We start from the raw sequence: 20,393 nt of genomic DNA on the forward strand, positions 1-20,393 counted from the left end.
GATTTGCTGCTGTCTTTTCCTTTTTTGTTTTTCCTTTTGCTAATAGCACTTAGGTTTGTCCGAGACTTATGCGTGTTTTTTATGTGTTCAATAAGTAGTATTTACATTTCCTAATAACAGCGGTTGCTATAGTAGAAGTCGATCTTAACGTCATTTACTGTAAAATCGTACCAAACCCGTACAGTCATCTGGTGGTGATCTCGCGTGAACACAATGGCGAAGGGTAGAGAATCCCCACTCTCAGTTCTTTGGCAGTCACCAAAGCGCGGGCTAAGGTTCAAGTTGCATTTTAGATGCGAACGAACGCACATCGTTTTCGGTTAGTGGTCATGAACTAAGTTTCGTGAAACTCATCTACTTTTGCGAAGAGGGACAGGGTCGAGTGGTGCAGGTTGTGATATCTCGTTGTGGACTCTACGATCGAGAATTCGGTAAGTTTCAATGTTGACATTTCTCCGTTTGTTCAACCATGTTTCTTAACCACGAGAAAATGTTGACATTACCAGTGCATCGACTCTCGTTGCGAGTCAACGTTCTCTCCCTTCGGTGATTTGACGCATTGTCGTATGATGAAGTTTCGTCACCGTGTTTCCTGTGGCATTTATCGAGCGAAATTGCCGTACTTTCGTTTAATACGTAACCACGTTAAATCACACGTGGAGTTGAAATACGGAGGCGAACCGCATCCGGCGTTGCATGATTGGCCCGAAGCGGTCAAATCATATGTAATTCGAATTAATGTCAACTTTCCTGCGTCAACGGAAGTCGTCGAATGTACTTGATCACCGCGACACGTTTACGTCTCCTACATGTGACAATCAATGTGCTCGTTAACGACGAACATCTTATTCCATGTATACATTTTGTAAATTCCCCTAGATCGGTATTTAGTGAATATCGACGGTTTTTAAAAAATTAAATAATTTTCGATATTAACACATTGTTAGCGGCATACATAACGCGCGTTCGTATACGCGTATAAACACAGGTTTGAATACGTTTTTTCCATCGTTTCGGCCTGTCAATAACCTACTACATACTGTTCAATAAGAATCTCGAGCGAAAGACACGAATTTGTCGCGACATCATTCGAAGCCTCATTGGCGAATCCGTGCGTGTTTTATAATCGACTGGAACGTTCTGTATTCCAGATAGGTTATCGACATATAAATTCATAAATCGTGGTGCGCGCGTGGTTGTTGGTAGCCGTGGATCGTCGAATCGCGAAAGTCACGTAGTCGCCGTTAGCTCGTCACCTACGCGTACGCGCGGCTTGCTTGTTAAAAAGGATTAATCCGAACGATTACGTTATCAAACGATCGGGGTGTGAAAGGTATTACGACAGCGCGGTAACATCGCGGAGAAGTTCTCGGGGCGTAGCGGTGGCTTTATCCGCGTCGCTGTCGCCTCTCGCCCCGGCCAAATTGTTTTAGTGGCGAAAAGTTGGACGGAACTTTAAGAGGGCGCGTGTTAACTGCCGGCGAAGAAGGTGGCGCGGGAAGACACCGCCATATTAATGTCGCGCGACGAACAACTTTTCGGGAGTAATACACGACCGAGAGAAAGATGCAAAAATGAAAACAAAATATTATTCGATCTAGCGGAAACTTCTTTTTGATTTCAACTCTTTGCGTTCTGAAAATTTTTATGGTCGGGTTGGCAATTCCAGTACGCTTTTACAGTAAAACTTTATCGAACCGAAGAGACCCGTTTCGAAAAGAAAAATATTTCTACACTCGTTTAATAGCATTCTCTTCTTTTCTATCTTTTATAGATGGAAGCAATACGGAAAGCAATTTTAAAGAAGTAATTTAAGAAGCAAATTATCGTTTCATTACCTACGTTCTCTGTGCTACACGTTTCATAAGATTTAAATACCGCGTATGACAAGTACCATTTTCAAATAGAATACCAAATGCACGAATCGAGTGCCATTTTTCAACCAGTTAACGTAGAACAGACATTCGGTTTCTTTATCATTTGTAATTTGTACTTCTACGATAGTAGAAGCATTTGGTTAAAAAATGGTTCGGTCAAGTGGTTAGTAACATAGAATTATAACCTCTAGCAACTAATAACTCTATGTTTGGAAATTTCGTGAATCGGGCAAGCGGACGCAATTTCCTCGTAAATCTAATATTTTATTTCGTGATTTTTACATTGTATTTCGAAATATCGAACACGCGGTGGGCGAATGCGTGTGTGCGTTCGCATGTATGCTCGCGAGGAATCTGAAATGCTATTCGACCGGCATAATCCGCCCAAGCATCGCCACTAAATTACCATTCGAATTGATTCGCGTTTCGACGGCATAGCGGCGGCATTACCGCACCGACGCCGCGATTTATTTGGAAATCGTAACAATGCCGTTTTCATTGAACGCTACCCAGTAGCAGCGTAAGGTCCGCTGCTATTGTCAAAATGCGGCAGAGGGCGAGTTCTATGCTTCTAATGTTGACCAATGAATTCTGTTCCGTTGCGTTATTAACTGATATCACGATCGCGCGTGTCTCTTCCGCCTATGCATGCTCGATTTAGAGTACCGGCGGGAATTTGAATGTGAAAGAACTTTTGCGTATTCATCGGAAATGTACGATACGGTAGAACGTGGTTTACACGAACAAATTAATGCTCAGCTCCAGATAACGCGATCTTATACATCTATGAATCTCTATTATCAGTCGAAGTATAGTTTCAACTATACGAACGTATTTTACGACGAACGCAGGCTGTTGGTAGAAGCGATTTAAATTATAAAAAGCACATTATTACGGTATCATTAATGGGATCATTAGGTGGTAATGACAAAATCCGTAATCACTTAGTTGCCAACCCAATATATTCCCAAGGTTCTAGACATCGAGCTAACGACGAAGATATCGTTTGAATTTTATTTTTAATTTCGAATAATCGTACCTCTGTTTATCGCTATTGTAACTAAAAGGATAATCGATTCAACTACTGCTAACGCTTACAGTTTCATTAATTTATCTTTTACACTAATGGCTCTGGTAAGAAGTAATTCATAAATTAATTACAAACGCTTCCGCGACTCGCCGTACGTACATATTTACGAGTTACGAATTTACAATTTCCCTCGGACGTATAATTTAAACTAACCTAACCGTATAATTTCGAAATATCCGACTACCCTTAAACATAAATTATTCCGTGGAGGAGGGTAGATACGTTGTTGCTTTTCTCACGGGCGTTCGAGGGTTAAAGACTCGTTCGCCACGCGATTATGAACGTTGGAACAGCATTGGTCGCGGCTTCATGTAAATCGCGCGGATTCCTGACAATTCAATTATACGCGTTCTCGAGCGTAGATCGGCGTGTGCCCTCTTTTCCCTCTCGTTCCTCGTTCGCTCCCTTTCGCCGAGCCATTTGAAAATGGCGCGCCGCTAATCTCGTAATGTTCGCGTGAGCGTGCTTGCACGACAACTGGCCGGAAAGCTCGATACGATAAAAAGCGCGACAATGAAATCGGTACCCGCTGATCCGTACCCTGATTTCCATTTTCGTTACAATCGTGTTTTCTTCTACCTTTTTTCAAGTTTCACGCACTAACCGTGAAACTGTAATGCTTAATCGTGCACGAATCGTGCAATTCGAGTGTTCTTTTACAATTGCGAATCGCTGTTCCAATTGTACAGGCTGTTTCAGAACGAAAGTAGTAGTTTAGTCGTTTTTCTTAACTCTGATTACTTATTACTCTACATTCCGAAAGTTTTATTTTATTCTAAAGTAAGAGATCAATCGAGGAAGCACGAGAAGCTAATATACTTGCTGCTAATGCATCAATAAACCGCAGTTAGTATAATTTCAATTTTATTATAATTTCATGATGATAATTATTTGCACTTTGATAAATCGAGGGGAAAAAAACTTGCTAAAATAACGAAATTCTAAATTGTTACGTTTCTTAAGTTCCTTCTTCCCTAACTTTGACGGAGTGCGTACGTTTGATTCCAGGAATCTGACGGATTCCAAGCTTCTGACCAGTAGTGTAGATCTCTCTGTATCCAATATCTTTTTCTCAACTTCCGCAGTAGAGCATAGTGCGGCATTAGAACGAGGATTCCAGACAAAAAGCAAAAATTGTTGCCCACGTTCGCGCGTTTGCAGGCCACGTTCGCACGTTCACAGACCAGGTTCGCAGGCAGCGATCGTACGTTTGCAGGTAACGTTCTCACGTTCCACGGTGTGGCATTTGAATAAGGATTTGGGGCAAAGCTAAAAAATGTACGTAATGTGCGGTTTTCCTGAAACTTGGTATTAAGGGATTCGACGCGAGTAAAAGTCTGTTTATCGGTTCTTTGTCAGGATTTTTCCTGCTCTCTGGTCCCGTTTAAATATGTTATAATATATCTTGAATACTTTTTTCTTCGTCTAACCACACACGGTGACGTTTCAGTAAATAGCGCCGATGTTGGGAACGATCGTTTCGTTTTTTCGTACGTGTTACGCAGAAATCGTTCATCCTTCCTTCCATCTCGTCAGACATTGCGCCGACATCTGGTAAAGAACGGAGCTTTTGCGTAACTTTGACAACTTTCTTGGAACAAGTGCGACGAGAAACCCACTCCTCAGCCAAGTGGCGCTTAGTCTGTAACGGAAAAAGATTATGTAGCAACGTAATACAATACCTTCTTGACACCGAGCAATCTTTTAAATTGCCGATTGAAATTATACGTATTTTTCTTCAAATTCTCCATATTTAATATTCAAGGCGTAAGAAATGCTACTTAACAAGAATCAACAGGACTGTAAGAACAGGAACGTATAACCAGCGAGCTAATTTTCAAGTAATTATCGATTTTGGTGTACAAACGATTCTTATTAATCCTCTGTGGATTTTTGGACGAATTATCGTTGACGTTCGTTACTTATTACTTACCCACGGACTAACGATATCATCGAACAATACGATGAAAATCGAGCAACGATTATTTCGATTTCTGTCCATTGCATTCCGCACTGTGCGTTTATTTCGTTATAAAATTGTTTCTCTCTGTTCCTGTCGGTACGTCGAACAGTATCAGCGTCCTTTGTACCATAGTCCCGTAATGGGAAAAACGAACGACGACCGGGAACTGTGAATCAGCAAGAGAGAAAGAGAAGGGAAAGCGTGGAACGAGCGGGTTTTCGGGTGACACAGTCTCGAGCCTCGCATTTTCGCAGCCTAACAAGATTTCAACGGCCACTTTAGGGTGTCGCGAAAATCCTTTCAGTGGGCTCGAAACGGCGTATTGTTAGCCGTTGTCTTTCGTTTCGTATCTCTGGTCCCGCGCCTCGCGGAACACGGATTCGATTTGTTCCCCTCTATTTCCTTCCCTCGTTCGTTCTCCCTTTGCTTCTACTCTCCTTTTTTCTTTTTCTTTTTTTTACCTCTACAGTTCTCTAAATTTTATAGGATCAGGACTGATCCGGTGATCGAATTTAGCCCCGTGCTCTCTTGACTGAATTTAGGGGTAGTTTCTTCCGAGGATCTGAACGTGAATGGCCTGCGAATCTTTCTCTTACAGAATCGTTTTTGTTTCCAGAGTATTTAACGCGTCGAGTAAAACTCGCGATAATCTTTTCGTCTCATTTTCAGTTTCCGAGGGTCTTGCGACGGTTTTCTCAAAGAATCACTTCCGAGAGGAAACTGTTACGTTATAAAAATTCAAGCATTCTGATCCATTGTATAAACATCTTGGCGCGTGTTTCGTTCTTTTGCTACTACAAATGCCGCGTAATATACGCGATAGTCGTTTCTCAATCCTGAAATTTAGACATCCGATTCATTTTGTAAATTCCATTTACATATATATATATATATATACACACGTGTTTTGATACACACGTATGCGATTGATTCTGCACACTTTTAAGATTCCTCCGCTATTCAACACGTCGTATGAAACGGCTCGCTTTAATCCTGGCCAGTGGGATATAATGGAAATCGATCGGATGGATACGGAATCGTCGTCTCGTTAATAAACGAAAAGCAAGAAGATTTATCGTGTCGGATATTTGAATATACATGGACGGCAGATTACGATCCGCTGGCCCCGTGAAAGCCCGAAAGTCTTAGCCGACCCCTTTTCATATCAACCCCTAACTTTGAAAACGATTCGTAAGTCCCTTTGAAATTGTCGAAGCATGATCGTGCACGTTTATTTGTGGGTAAACGGCCCTCGCCTCTTTCGCCCGGGACGCGCAGAGTCGATATTTCTCGTCGATTTTCACGTGTCACCGCAAAGGTAAATCACTTTCGGACATCGATTAAAACGTCAATCGCGAATATGTTAAATTTAAACGAAGTATCAGCGTGAAAGTTTTCTTCGATAAACAAGTATTTCGTTTAACGTGTTCTACGTAGCGTCGATGTGTCTGTGCTAGTCGAGGGAAGTAAAGCTTTCATGGAGCAAAGAGAGACGTTCCTTGCCGTATCGTTGGCAAATACAACGTCAAAGGTGAGGAATTTTTTCTCCAATTAAAAAGTTACGTTGCTACTAACGCGGCTCGTTTACGAGAATTTAAAGTTTTGGCAAAACTATTTGGTAAAAATATACCGAAGGTAGCAGTAAAATTTAACTTGGCAATACGTTCATTCGTTGAATCGTAATGTTACGGAAGAAAACGTCATTTATTTCACGACATTCTATACTTTTTGTACGATTTTCCACGACGAAACACGTAGATATATTCGTACGTTGAAGTTTTAACATTTCTCGCTAGATCGTAATAACGAAATAAAGATACAGCTGTGTGAAAAATTCTCTTCGGGAACGAGCGTTTTATTTCTATTAAAAGCATATTGATTAACTTCTACGTATTCCGGGGATCTTCGTTCGAATTATACGGCGAAAAAGATTGGAAAAGTGGAGACAAAAGGATAGACTTTCGGTTCCAATTACTCCACGAAACAGTCGGATGAAAGGGATGGAGGAAACGGGAAACGTCGACCAACTTTTTACCATAATCACAGAGTCACACAGTAGTACGTATACGTAGGCGATGAAGCGCGATCAAATAAACCGTTTCCATCCGTGGACCTGTTTGTTACGTAGAAACTTTGTTAAAAATTGCCATCGGCCGCCTAACTCCATCAGTTGCCGTTTATTTCCACCTGCTACGTTCTTTTTGTCCACTTTTGCTTTCGAATGTCAACGCCGCCGCGATATTGTACCGTGCGTGGACCCAGTGCACTCTCAGTTTGCACTCGTTCCAAACCGGTGTATGGAAGCTCGTGGAACACGTGAAAACAGCCCGCCAATCCTTTTTAGTTACGAGCCGCACCAGGTTCGCGGCAGTAAGTTGCGGATTATTTGTTCCAATTTCTCTCCCTCTCTCTCTCTCTCTTCCTTGCGCTGCCTGTTTCTGTTTTTCAAGCGTAACGTGTGTATATAACGCGCGGTTGCGACATGCAGGGCTCGCGAGTATTGCTCTCGCGTAAATGACGCCTGAATTTTTTCCCTCTGACGCGATATATTCAATTTACCGAGTTTCTTTGACACAAGTCGCGTCGCATCGTTTGTTGCACCGACCGATTTCGCGATGTCGCTCGCGTGCGTTTTCTCTCGGTGCGCTTTGAATACGTTGGGTAGTGCGCGAAATTAGGCTGAAGTTCGCTCCATAGGAGCGTAAACAGGTATTTTGCTTTGGTTTGCGATCGTTTAGGTATCTTCGTTGAGGCTGTTCGGGGAATTTTGGCTGAATATTTCCGGTACGCGTAAGGTAATTTCGCGAGAGACGGAGTTCCACTGTAGAAGCGTTAACATCATTCGTATCGAGTTTAAACGAGATTTATGTAAATAAAAGGTCGCAGGTTATGATTATGGTTGAAGGTTATCGGAATTTATCTTACCAGAATGATGCATCTTCTTATGCAGAAAATCATTGATCTCGTCAGTAATTGAAGTTTATCGTCCATATTTTATAGAGGTATAACAGGAAATTCATAATGCGAAATGTAAAAATATAAAATGACGCAGATAGCAACTGCAACGGAGATGGGAACTGTGATTTTAACTGTTGTTAATTTTGGGATATGTTTTTGTCGAAAACGTTCCGGATAATTGACACGGTGTTTCATTATTCGACCAAGTGGATATTTTCTCATTGTTTCGTTTAACGTTACAACGAATATCTACAAAGCGAACACTCCAATGATTTTAATTCCTCTCGCTTTTGTATCGATAACGGTATAAATTCTACGGTTTTCTGTTTCGGCCGTATCGATGTTCATAATAAATCGACGGTTCGCTGTGAGTTCGAAACACGCAGCTCTCCTCCCGTTCTATCTTTCGTTGTTTCTCTATTGTTCCATCGCCGACGAATCCAAATAAAAAGGGAACAAAATCGTGAATGCAAATGTTCAACGCGGCATAACGAATCGGTTCGGTTTTCGTCTTGCGAATCGCGTTTCTTTCGTCAGCGTTCAGGTGAAATCACCCGGCAGAATGGACGCGACAAAATGGACGGGCCGTGGACTCGATTTCGGCGAGCACGCGCGACCAAAACCATTGAACCGAACTGCATCCGCCAACGGAACACGTTGTGCACGCTTGTTGTTTTCATGACTGACGGATGCAACGGTGAATTAATCCCATGGCAAAGTGCCGGCTGCTATACAACGGAATAATCGCCATCGAATAACTTGGAGCAGTTTAACGCTCGTCGATCGTTGAATTTTCCAAACCGAAGCTATTCGTAGACGAACGTTTAATACGAACGGGCTCTCGGCGAACGACGCCCGATCAGATCAAACACAGTTTGTTCGTATTACGCGATTTTTGTACCATATAAATTACACGTAACCGTCTAACTATATAAAACTATATTTGAAAAGTAACTGGTTTATTTTACGAACGAGAAGCGAGATAACCTTCGTTATGATTTTTATTACGTTCGATCGGAGATTTATTTGCTTAACTTTATTAAAATTTTCTGTTTCATATCGACCGTTTCGTCTATCATGCGATCTTTAAGCCACAGTATTTGTATAAAAATTTCATTTACGAACGAGAAGCTTCTTCTGGCACGTGATTTCAAGCTATGTTCGAATAAAAATTCGTTCACCAACGAATCGTTCTTCGTGTATTACGTTTTTAATATACGTACACGTGGATACGGGCGATCGTAATTTAATTTAGGTGTTTGCAGTTGTGTTGGGAAGTGTGAAAAAGCAATTACATAGATATTAATTTTTTTATTAATTTCTTTTTAGAGTAATTGACTTGTTTTATCGGAATTTCCCCGTCCGCAGGAAAAAAGTGAATAATTTCGCAACATCCATTCAGAACATCTCTTCTTTTTTAGCTTTAACTTTATTCGCATATTAAACAGGATCCTATGTAGGTGTGGTACTATAAATTGTAAAAATATGGAATCAAGACAATAAAAGAATCGTCAATTAAATCGCTAATTGAATATCTATCGTTTTTTAGATTAACTTTTATAAAAGTTTCACCTATTAATTAAAGAGGAATGGATAAAATCGTGTAGATTATACTCGATCAATTGTCAGTGAACGTGTTTATTGCTTTTTAATTTGATGAACGCGAAACTTGATTCGCGACTTTATCGAGTTACACGGACACGAACAGCTTCAGGCTAATGGAATATCGCTATCTGATCTTCGTTATCAGCGAAATTAGTATTTTGCGTAGCAATAATTTGATCTGACGCGATGGCAGTGACGAAGCACCCGCGTAGATCGTTTGCTGATTATTTTCCATGGATTTTATGTTCGTGGATAGCCTGTGAAATTGACGGCTGTTCACGCAGAACGCATTTATATTGGAATTTGTTGCATAATGAATAAATTATAGATCACCGCGTGGAAACTTGTTCTCCTCGACCAACACCCACATCAACGATCAAGTCGCGTCTTCTTTCTTATTACTTCATTCTTTCCTTGTCCTTGAGTTGCTATGTAAATTATCAGCTATTCTCTTCGTTGAGAGTTGTGGATCTTAATCGCTGAAATAAAAGTAAAGGAACATTTAGATTACACTTAGAACTTACATCAAAATAGTTTCAGATTTATTTAACAAGTGATTTACAGGATCTTCGTGGATATACATTTGCACGCGTCTCAGCATTCTCTTTGTCTCACCATCTTCTATATCACGCTACTCACGGAACAGTTGCGTTCGTCTGTTTTTCGAGACGCTGTGCACACACATACTTCCATACACTTATACTCACATACGCGTGTCACTACTACGCGGCTAATCTAGTCTAGCACGCAAAATTACATATATCTCAATACGCTTATAAACGTATTTAGGCGAATTACGTGGAACGAATACGCATGGGAAAAATGTTTCTCTCGGTAAAATTTTCCGTATCGCGTCTCGTAAAGTTACAAGTTAATTTACCATCCGCGGACAATCTTCGTCCAAGCGAGTAAATTTTAAAGAATTTTCTCCCTTAAACTGGACGATTATTTACATTAGCCTCGTTTTATAATGAAAGGTCTTTGAGTTTAGTTGAGATCGTTTTCCGTATACAGTTAATCAATCGTATGGTGTTCTGTTCGGGATTTGGAGTGGCCGTCGGTTCATGACTTGGACAACGTATCTGCCTTTTTGAGGAAGTCCGAATTGCCTACCTCCCCAAGCTGTAAACCTTACGATGCGGACCTCATTAAGAGACTAAAAAACATTCTGAGTGTCCGTGGGTCTGGTCAAAGGTAAACAGCTGACAATACCAGAAGATACGTGCTTACGAGAATGCACAATTAACCCTTAACGCTCTGACTTTTAATTGTGACTTTTAAACTTATTCTCATCGTACTTGGGCTTGCAAGTTTTTAAGTTTCAGATTTTAAATGCTACGATCACGTTTAAATAATAATATTAAAGTCGTTCAAAACAATCTTTATTCACCTGAGTAATATAATTAAGTAATATAATTTTCATTACAATATTTATAACGCCGCATATCGGTGGTGCTTGAGAGGCACACTTGAAGCGTCAAGGGTTAAACCATGGAAAATCCGGAGACGGAAAGTCAATATATAAGGACCAGACGAAGCTTCTGGCAGCAGTAGCAACAACATGCTACCACAGACTTTATCAGAGCGTCGTACTGTTCGTGTTATACTACACCGTATCGAGTATCGACAAGATGGTACAACCGTCGTAACGAGAACGTCAAATTCTTCGTATACACTAAAAGTGCAAATAAATTACCAAATCAATATTCGATATATTTAATTTATCTCCACTTTAAGCGCTAATCACGTTCAAGGTTCGCGATATCAACCGATCGGTTGAACTTGAACCTGACCGATCGTCATTTAGTTGAGAATTCGCAACGGTATCTCTTCGAAGTATCTGGAACCGCGTGCTTCGTTTTAGACATTCCGACACCTGTTTCTCATCTTCCGTATGTGTCGTTCGCAGCAAACTACCGAAACGATTCTCGAACAAAGGAAAGAAAAAAAAAAGCTATCGAAAATCTTGTAGAAAACGACTCGAATTTCACGAACGACACTCTCTTTTGCCTTAACGCTCTTCGCAATTGCTCGATATCTGTTGGAATTGGCGCCAGAATGCAGATGAACTGGCGAGTCAAATACTCGAAGAGTAGGTCGGGCAACGTCGATGAAATATCGTCGACTGCCTTGCAGAAAAAGCTTCCGTAACGGTTACGTATTATCTGTGCGCGAGTATCGCCGCAACAAGTACAAAAGCTTGGCGAACGAAAAACGAAGGAAGAAAAGGAGAGAGAAAAAGGGAGGAAAAGTGGAAGCCGCGATTAAACTTGGAAGTCGGACTCGGGGAATTCCTTTTTCTCTCTTCCTCTATTACGCAGTAACTTTGACGTCTCCTAATCCCTTTAAAACGGCAGGGTACGCTCGTACAATGAAGCGTTTAATGAACGTTTAAATATACACGGGCGAAGCGAGTCGCGGTGATTAGCATCGAGAACGAATTCACCGTCTTAATTAGGTCTGTGCTGTCGCCGGTGTCGTTCTCATTGTCGTGGGATCTCGCGGAGAAAGAACGAGGCGTAAAAAGCAGCTGGACACGTCGTTTTTCTCCGTTGTGCTTCTCTCTTTCTCTTCTCTTTTTTTCCTCCCAAACCCCCGTTTTATTCTTCTTACCCGTTTTTACTTCGGCTTCCATCCTTCCCTCAGGAGTCAGTCGGTGTTTCGATCTTCTTTTTCCTAGCCATCCTCCAACCTAAAGCTCGTTTCCTTTTTCGCCTCCGGGAGCACCGAGTTTCGTCACGGTTAGATCGCGTTTGTATCAATCAACCGGTGACGTGAAAAATGATTTCGACGCCGGCACACGCGACGCTTTTAAACGGTGATTCATAGGACGGTGTTGTGGAAGAATGCGCGGTCGGAGAAAGGGAAACGCGTCCCTTAAAAGCCTGGAAAGCGAACGAATGGCCATTGGTATCGCACCAGTCGATACTACCATGTTCGATACCTTCGTTTTGTACTTGTCGAGGAAATGTGACACGATTTTTAAACTGTGCAACGCGAAAGACCCACGTTGCTTGTTTCGTTGGATGTACGCGTTACAGCGAACGTGTTGATTTTACTTGTTACGGTCGTGTTGTACGTGTACGATGATTTCACCAGTAAACGTATTCGAAGGCAATTAGATTCAAGGTTCTATCTCTCAAGCAGAGTAAAAGTCTGTTCGATTTACGATTTCTCGTTTTTTAATCCAGTTGTCCGATACTCTCTACGAAAGTTTCCGCGTCTCGGATTATCTACTCGTCGATGGGTCAGCATATTCCAGTTTTCTGCGGAGGCAAGTTTCCTCGTACGATCTCAAAATTGCTTGTGAAACGTTGATTTCGAGTTCGCTCGAGATTGCGTAAATAACTAGCGACGACGAAGCTACAAACTTTCCCACTTTGCGTTCTTGTTATAAGGCGGCTTCGCCAATTCCGTATATTTCCCTTTTCTCACAAGTAAATCGTACTGTACCGAAAATATTCCATTGAAATATCCGAAATTCCATATCCGAAGGAATATCGCATGGATACGTTGAAAACGGTAACAAAAAAAAAAAAGTAAAATATAAAATATAAAAAAGAGAAAAATATTAGCAACGAAGAGCAGAAGGGAAAATGAAAAACGTGGTCACAGAACTGCTGTTAAAGCTCGTTATAACTATGAGGTGCGATTAACTCGACAATTGGAATTTTTTTTTTTTTTTAATTAGATTTTAACGTTGTATCAAACGTAAGCGATTGTTAACCGTTAGTGATCCATTTTTATGCAAATTCATATATTTGCGAGTACAACTAGAGAAATAGAATCTACGCCACCATTTGTCTCTAAATATTACAACGAAATTAATTTTTTTATCCTTTTTTTTCTCAAATCTCACTTGCGGATTTAAGCGGATGAGTTAAGAAATACATACCCGAGAAGAAAAGATTATGCGTCCTAGTACGTACAGTAGAGATAGTTTGATAAGATCGATACGATAATTCAAAATACGCGGCGCCAGTACATAGTGTTTGTGTAAAGGTTGCGTGTTTATATATAAATCAGTGGAGTAAGAGAATCCTGTTACATTAACGCGGTGCATTGGTTTCAAATTGGCGGACGATGCGTGTGCAATTCGGTACAATGTGACACGAATAATCGAATCAGGCAATCGACCTGCCCGAGAGTAAATTATGCAGACTACGCAAGGATCATGATTGACAATTTGATTCCACATTATGCACGAGAAGCACAGGGTTTCTACAATGCGCTCTTTAAGGCGGGCAAATTGATCCTTTTGACGGATTCCATAGTTTCTCGCCTGTAAAACGTGATTACAACTGAAGCGTGCGTAAAAGCAATATGTGCAACATCGAGATTGAAATTGAATAAATTGCATCGAGACTCGAAATCAAATTTAACGATAGAATTACGACCGGCAAAAATAGATTCGATCCGAAACGAAGAAACATAATATATTTTTCTTTTTTTAACGTAGTTGAAAACTTTTTAAATATAGTTCAAAATCTGATGAATTTTCCGATTTCTTCTCTCTGCTTGACCATATTTCCCAAACGTCCGTGGCAAACGTTCAAACGTGGCGAATTTCTCGATTTATAATCATCGAATTCGTCAGAATTAGTGTCTGTTAGCCCGGTTCGTACGCATTGAAAAACCAACGTTCGTGTTTAAAAGAGAAGCACAGACGTATTTGACATATCCTCGACAATGTGCAATACGCTCGTTTTTCAGGTCCAAAAATACAGAAGCAAAAACTTGAATGCCAAAATATTCCAACTTCGTTTATTAACATTTTTCGATATTACCAATATTTATGGAAATATCAAGTTGTCTTCTCCTATGTAACTCACCCTGTGTACGGAATACGGTCGGAATAAATGTTTACAAAATACAGCAAATAGCTATTAAACCGACAAACTATATCGACGTTCGTGCCATCTTCCTCCGATAATCTCCTTTCTGTGAACGTTCCTTCGTTTAGCCGCTTCTCTCGCACGTAATTATTCAACCACGCGACAGCTGACAAAAGCTCTCTAACCACGCTTTTGAAAGTGCAAAAAAGACCTTAATATCGTGAAAGCGCGGGTACACCTGTTCCAGTGGAATTTTACGACTGGCAGGACACCGATGGAATGTAAATTCCCCTAAAGACAGACAAGATTTACGGCCGGGGATATGTAAACTGCATCGTGTCCGTACATTTACCTGTCCGCGCGAGTTTTTTCCTGTGTAAAAGGGGGCGTTTCCCGAAATTTTGCCAAAAGTATATCTTTTTGCTGGTGACTTTAGCGCCTGACCGAATTAAAGGGTCAAAAACTCGTAAAACCGTGTGAAATGCTCGAAACGGGCGTCAAAATCACACGCAGAAGAATTCTGTACCAGATCGTGCACCACGGTAAAAGCAGCGTGCCGTATTTATTTCCATAACTAATTCAGGAAATGCAGCGGCTATTTGCCAATTACTTTCCATCATGCCCAACTGACTGTTTACATTGATATATTTTATAAATAAAATATTTACGAATATTAATCTCGATGTATTTAGCTTGTCGATAATTTTTTGTGCTCGCTAGTATCGAATATCAATACGAATAACGTACAAACAAATTTTATCTTACCAAAGATTACAATGTATAATCGTTATCATTGTACGAATTAAATGGAATTTTAGATACAAAACGCGTGTGATTTGGCGCCAGCGAAATTCATTCGGCGGGTCTGAATAGTTCTACTATGCGAAATATCCCGGTAGAGTATTTATTAGATTGTCAACGGGCAATGTTATCGCCGCTGTTTACACGCTAAACCGAAACATCGATTGTTAACCATCGGTTGGTGTACGAGGCTGGCCCCATCCATAAATCCATGGAAATTACGGGAAACGATTTTATGCAGAGGTAGCCAGTTTAAATCGAAGCCCCTCTGCCATTCCGTATTCTCGATTTAAAAGTCTGAGAAGCAGTGGAATGTGGGAAGACACGCGATCGAACCTCGGCACGTCCAACTTCGAATCGAGGCCGCGTGTGCCCTGGACATTTTCTCCGGGAACCAGGAGTTTCACGACGTTCGAGTCACTTCCGTAACTGAAATCCTTCGCGACGCTATTGGGCAACAAATTTCAAACGAATCTACACCCACTTGTGAAAGTTAGTGGACTTGTGAAAACATCAATTTTTATTTAGATACAAGATACAGCGATTTACGAAAGTATTTGAGGATTTATCATAGAAAAATTTGTACCAATATATTATGAACGTTACACGCAACTTTTGATAAGTTTATCGATACTTTAAAAATAAACAAATTTGTTGGAGTAAATACTAAACGTGTTTTAGTTTTGGTTTGCGAAAGTATTCGAGGATTTATCATAGAAAATTTATACGAATATATTATGAACGTTACACGCCACTTTTGATGAGTTTATCGATACTTTAAAAATAAACAAATTTGTTGGAGTAAATACTAAACGTGTTTTAGTTTTGGTTTACGAAAGTATTCGAGGATTTATCATAGAAAATTTATACGAATATATTATGAACGTTACACGCCACTTTTGATGAGTTTATCGATACTTTAAAAATAAACAAATCTGTTGGGATAAATACTAAACGTGTTTTAGTTTTGGTTCGAGTATTCGTTATAAATCATCGTAAATTATTCTAACTAAATCGTATTTTAATTTTGAACGTTGAGTTGGTTGGTTCGGCGTTTACAAGTTTTTAAGCTTTTACTAGTTTTTTATTCACTAACAATACTAATATATATACAAAAATACAAATATATACACAAGGCAATACACATAACAAACAAAAAAAGTGTCTCGCAGGAGTAGCGATTATTTAGGATCGAGGTATCCCAGCTCCAACCAGTGTGCTCCCATGTCCCTCGGGGATTCTCCCGGCCCCGGTCCAACAGCAACCTCGCGGTCATAGCTTCTCCTGGGGAAGGGTCGATGTTCACCAGGTATTCCGACCACCTCAACATGGTAAGTTGGACCACACGGTGTCTCGGTGCTTGGTCCGCTTGGTCACGTACGCCTGACAGGCGGATCTTCCTAGCCCATCCTCGCCAACTTCCGTGGCAACAACCGAATTGAACTGAGGTTTTGGTGGGTTTCTATCCCCCAGTCGATTAAAAAAGCGGTGTAACCCCTCGCAGTTTGTCGAGAATAGCTCCGTCCCAAAAGCTAGCACCCTCAAAATTTGCTAGCACAGCGACGAGCATTTCTTGTCTCAAACTTTTCGCCTTCGGCCGGTACTCCATGGGCTGCGTCATCATCTGGCGATTGAGCGTTTCGGTTATTTTCGGCCATCCTTCGATACGGACTCAAATGGTAGTAAGCGTCTCGACTCGCATCACCTTCACAGGAGTTCCTTCTCGGAACCGATCGTTCGTACGTTGCGAGATCTGCACCTTGCAGAAGTCTGGTCAAAAATTTCGAACGTCAGTGTTTGGCTATGCTGATTTGCCTAGTCACTTCTCGAGGTGAGACGACGCTCTGGATTTACCGGAAGTCGGACCACCCTGATATACAGTGGTGCAGTATACTACTCATTCGAACGATCTTTTTCATCTGTTTTGCTTCACACTTTTCTTGTCCTCGCAACGTTGTATAACAGTGTTAACAATATACAGATAGAATATATAGTCTTTGTTTTTGATACGTCAGTGTAGGATATCAATTGTTGCTTTCCGTTCAAATAAACAATACCATTATTAGATGCTTTTTTAAACATGCCGATCCGTATTCTTATAATTTTTTAGAATCTTGAAGTTGAAAATGTCGCTTCAAAATAGAAAACTAAAAGCAATTTGAAAAACACCGTCGCGCTATGAGTGTGAAGATCGTGACGTTGGTCTGTGAGACGTACCGTGCTTTAAAATATATCACGCTCAATTGTGTTATTAATTATTTAAGTAAATTATTAAAGTTTAAGTATATGCGTCATATCTTTAAGAAAAATTGTAATTTAATTATCAACAACTTCGTTGCAATGTTCTTGCGTAGAGAACACCATTATCCATCACACATTGCAGTGCTGTATCGTTTACGCGTAATTCGCGTCAAACTCTGCTATACGGAGAAACAACTCCGCACAAAATCCTAACGCGGTTGATTTTGACTAATCCACGTATAACGAAGATTTCTTCTGAACGAAAAATTGCTATTAGTTTGTAAAAATATTATTCAACAGGAGGAAGAAAATTTCGGAAAATTTTTCTAATCTTTGATCTTTGAATCATACCATGAACGTCGTGCCCATTCAAAATTTCGCCATTTTTATCGAGTACAAGTACTTAGAAACCCTGGCAATTCGATTAAGTATCTCTGCACGAGGAAATCTGCCGACGTTCGTTTGCATTTAAAGCGCCGTTTAAAAATGCTAACCGTGTTTGACGCAAACCGTGAGACCGTGAAACCTCGTTCCACTTGAAAATTAGCTGAAATTTTTCAGAAGAGAACGCGTCCGTCGACCAGCGAGACGAGTAAATTAATGCGTACAGACGTGTAAAAAGATATTGTTGCTCGGTGTTAAAAAAACAGACAACGTCCGTTTCGAGACACGTTGAACGTTCTTTGCTCGTCAGTCGGTCGAAATGATGTATGATAATGAGTTTAACAGTTGCTCGGTTCGCTGATACCAAGTCTCCTCGCGAGAAGGACAGGCAAACGCCGGCAAATTTCTCAGGTTCGTTGTGGAAATTTGGTTATCCGACGAGAGACGATCCTTGTCTTTGCCGTGGAAAGTTTCAAGCAGTCGCTGGAAGCGGTGTCACGTAGAACAAAAGAAGGTTTAAACGCAAGTAGTACAAAAAATACTATAGTTTTATAAAACAGCATTATATTTCACGAGATCATCGATATTGTATTTGAATAAATATAGAATACAGTGGCTCACGAAAGTACCTATTCTTAGAAGATTATAATTATTAATACACTTTTATTTAAGCTTGACATTTTTAATGAGTTCACGACCTTATCATAAATATCGGCTCGACGCCTGAAGAAGTTAATGGCAATGCTGGCGTAACGTTGAGATGTAATTCTTCTTAGACAGGTTTCGTATTAGTAAGAGGAAATTATAAATTTTAACGACGATATAAACACGCACGAAGAACGTCTGAAACTTTTCTTAAATAGTATATGCTTTTTAAATAATATACTTGCACGAACTGCTCCTTTTTATTTGTACATTTTACGATTTATTAGATATCTTCGTAGTTGCTCTTTCAAATAACTTTCCAACCTTTCCCGGCACTGAATTCTCGCAAGCGGTCTGCCCCCTTTCTTCACGGTTGTTTCTATTGTTATAACTTAACCTTAATAAAAACGGAAATAACAGAAGAATGAAATAAAACGTAAAAGAAGATGTATATCGGCAAATAAAATGAAAGAAACGTAGAAATGGAATATAAAATGTATTATGTAGCGTATGGAATCTTTCGGGATAAATGAAAGAATCGAATTCGTTTATTGCTTTGTAAATGTAATAATTGAAATCTTCATTTTTGAATTTCCATCCTCAGAGTTATCAGAATTGATTATTCACGGGACGAAGGAGAGGAAAGTTTCGACGCGATCCGGTACCGATTAATATTTTACGCCAGATGGAAGGCGTTCCTGACCCGTTACATAGCTACGCGATTTTCCATTCGCGTTCTAATAAAACTACGCCCCAACGCGGCCGATAAAAAATGCATGCTGAATCGTGGAATAAATTGCGGGGGCGGAAACCTTGTATCTTGCAGCACCAGACAAGTATAATCGCTAAAGAATTGCTTCTTTGTGAGAAAATGGAAGATTAAAAATGCAAGTTTGTCTCTGCTAGTTTCCCACTAACTATGTGTTATAGGTTATCACGCATTTGATATCACGAGAGACAAGAATTTTCATTCAATCCTTTCGCAAAACTCTGTACAAACGGTGTATCGCACTATCGTTCGTAGGTATGCGGACACTTTAGTGGATTCGACTGCGACATTGAATATACACGAATGACGGTAAAACGTATAAATTAACGAGAAATTGATATCTTAAAGAAATATTTATTATCTTCTTATACGCTAGAATCCTGGACTCACAAATTTTTTAATTATTTGTTTATAAATTGACCAATAGTATACGGTAATTCGATAGACAATTCATCAATATACTTGGAAGGATATCGTTGTTTCCTATGAAATATGCACGTGTTACATCGATATTTATCAGACTCGATACATCGTCGGTTTAACATCAACAGTCGATATTCGCGAACCGAATTCCTGGAAAATAATGGAATTAAAAAAGTCGTAAGTAACATATACCTCGTTGAATCTTCCGATACGAAGAATAAATATCCACGTCCATTAGTCGTTTTACTCTGTACGACGCGTTCGTTCTTCTACCCCAGTAATCTTCGAATACGACAATTCCCATAAATGGTTATCGTCGGAATTCTTTCGTCGAGCATTTCGTTTCCTCCCATTGCTTCTTTTCCATTGTCGAAAGAACCCAGAATTTTTCGTTCTTTTGTCGCGTATATAATCTTAAGACACTTTGCACAGGTACCGGGATGGTTATAAGGTTGGTCAGGATTATGCAGAGTGCGTCAAAGGGTGGACAGCTTAACCCTCTTTTCCGTTTCCTTTCTTATTTCCCTTTGACACGGACCCTTCGAAGAATCGCCAATCCTATAGCAGGTTCGTATTTTACATTTCACTGGCTGGCCCTTTTTCTCATTGGTTCTATGGTTAGATTCAAGGAAAAGCACACTCGTACTTTGCTATTTACTTTGAAGATCAATGTTAGCTCGATGGAGTAGGATTCTGCTGAATTCTTTTCTTTTTTTGAGAGGTTTGTGGACCTTAGGTTTGCAGAAATACATCTTGATCGTATGAACGTTTGGAAATGGTTAGGTAAGCGAGGCGAAGAGTT

At 40.2% G+C, this 20,393-nt stretch overlaps 1 protein-coding gene across 1 annotated transcript in view; it reads left to right on the plus strand.

Annotated features, from left to right (window-relative positions):
- The first annotated feature begins 260 nt into the window (after positions 1 to 260).
- The window catches only part of Con (leucine rich repeat protein connectin), a 355,327-nt gene continuing 335,194 nt past the window's right edge, over positions 261 to 20,393 (plus strand). The window contains exon 1 of the mRNA XM_072003046.1: positions 261 to 431. The gene's annotated coding sequence lies outside the window, so the exon portion shown is untranslated. The remainder of the gene's footprint in view (positions 432 to 20,393) is intronic.

This window comes from Bombus fervidus, chromosome 5, assembly GCF_041682495.2.
Source record: "Bombus fervidus isolate BK054 chromosome 5, iyBomFerv1, whole genome shotgun sequence".
NCBI lineage: Eukaryota > Metazoa > Arthropoda > Insecta > Hymenoptera > Apidae > Bombus > Bombus fervidus.